We start from the raw sequence: 2,303 nt of genomic DNA, 5'->3' as shown, positions 1-2,303 counted from the left end.
ATACACCCTTCAGAATTATTAGGGTGCTTGAGAGCTTCAAAAATATTGAGGACCACCTGTTCTTCATTGACCCTCAGGGTCAATTCACCCTTTTTCATATCAATCAGAGCTCTACATGTAGCTAAAAAGGGTCTACTAAGTATAATAGAGGATTTTACCTCCTCTTCCATGTCTAATATAACAAAATCAACAGGAAAAATAAATGGTCCCACTTTCACAAGTAAATCCTCAACAACACCTACAGATAATTTAATAGAAAGATCAACAAGTTGAAGAGAAATACGAGTGAGTTTTACCTCCTCAATTTGAAGCTTTTTCATCACTAAAAGTGGCATTAGATTGATGCTAGCTCCAAGATCACATAAAGCTCTCTGAATGGTGACATCTCTAATGGTGCAAGGAATGACAAAGCTCCCTAGGTCTGGCATCTTCTCAGGAAGGTTGTGTTAAATAATGACACTACATTCCTTGGTTAACACCACTGTTTCTTGTTCCTTCCAATTCCTCTTATGAGTCAACAACTCTTTCATAAATTTAGCATAGAGAGGCATTTGCTCAAGAGCCTCTGCAAAAGGAATGTTAATCTGTAACTTCTTGAAGACATCTAAAAATTTAGAAAATTGCTTTTCTTTGGAAGCCTTCTGAAGCCTCTGAGGGTATGACATTTTTGGCTTGTATTCAGGAGCCTTTGGCAAGGTGGGATAAGTGTCAAGAGAATCAAGGAATGAGTTGTCTGCACGCTTAGGAGGGGCGTGCTCCACTTCTTCCTTCTTCTCCTCTGGGGCTTCTTTTTCAACTAACTCCCCATTGACCTTGGTCTCAGAGCCAGCTACTTTACCACTTCTCAATTGAATAACCTTGCAATCTTCCCTTGGATTCACCACTGTATCACCTGGAAATGTACTTGCAGACCTTTCAGGTAATTGCTTACTTATTTGGCCCATTTGCACCTCCAAGTTTCTAATGGAGGCTCTGGTTTCCTGCATAAAATTTTTCATCATCTCCCAATTAGAATCTTCTTGGGATTTAGAGTTTGCCTACTGAGGTGGTTGTTGTTGCTGAGACTGAAATTGGCGGTTATTGTAATTGTTTTGTTGGAAGCCGCCCTGAGAATTATTGTTGAAATTTTGAGGTCTCTGAGGTTGGTCCCTCCACCCAAAGTTTGGGTGATTTCTCCACCCCTGATTGTATGTCTTAGAATATGGATCATTATTGGGATTTCTAGTACCACTCCCCATGTAATTGACTTGTTCAGAAGAGGATTGAGCATAATCATAATTATCATTTTGCACAAAATTACCTGTCATGTCATAAGGGACCTCTTGAGGTGGATTTTGGGTGTTGATAGTTGAGACTTCCATTCCACCCATCTGTTGAGTAAGTAGATTTATTTGCTGAGACATGAGCTTGTTCTGAGCAAGAATGGCATTAAGAGCTTCTACTTCCATAACACCCTTTTTCTGAGGAGTCTCAGAGTTCACAGGATTCCTGTTAGATGAGTATAAATATTGGTTCCTAGCAACCAATTCAATAAGCTCAATAGTCTCCTCAGGTGTCTTCTTCTTGTACAGTGAACCACCTGCAGAATTATCTAAGCACATCTTGGACATTTCACCCAAACCTTCATAAAAGATATCTAGTTGAGTCCATTTGAAAAACATGTCCGGAGGGCATTGCCTATTCAGTAGCTTGTACCTCTCCCAAGCTTCATAAAGAGTCTCACGATCCTTCTGCCTGAAGGTCTGAACCTCCACCCTAAGCTTAGTCAGCTTTTTTGGTGGGAAAAATTTAGTCAAAAACTCAGTAACAACCTTGTCCCAAGTATCCAAACTCTCCTTGAGTTGGGAATCTAGCCATAGCTTTGCTCCATCCCTCAGAGCAAACGGGAAGAGCATGAGTTTGTACACCTCTGGGTTCACTCCATTTGTCTTCACAGTATCACAAATCTGCAGAAAATTAGAAATAAATTGATTTGGGTCTTTGTGGGGAAGACCGTGATACTGGCAGTTTTGTTGCATCAGGGTGACCAATAGTGGCTTCAACTCAAAGTTGTTTGCAGCTATAGGAGGCACCACAAAACTTTTTCCATAAAGATCCGCAGTAGGAGCAGAATAAAAGCCAAGTACTCTCCTTTGATTATCATTCCCATTCGGATTTACCACATTGGCATTAGCAGCATCATTAGGATCCATAGTGGATTCTGCAGCATTGTAAAGTCTTGCTTGTTACAAATGCCGCCTGAAAGTTCTTTCAGGTTCAGGATCAAAGTCTAAGAGATGTTCTTTGTCTCTGTTCTTGCGCAT

Source organism: Arachis ipaensis, chromosome B02 (genome assembly GCF_000816755.2).
Source record: "Arachis ipaensis cultivar K30076 chromosome B02, Araip1.1, whole genome shotgun sequence".
NCBI classification, from domain to species: Eukaryota; Viridiplantae; Streptophyta; class Magnoliopsida; order Fabales; family Fabaceae; genus Arachis; species Arachis ipaensis.
Note: the sequence above shows the minus strand (reverse complement) of the source record.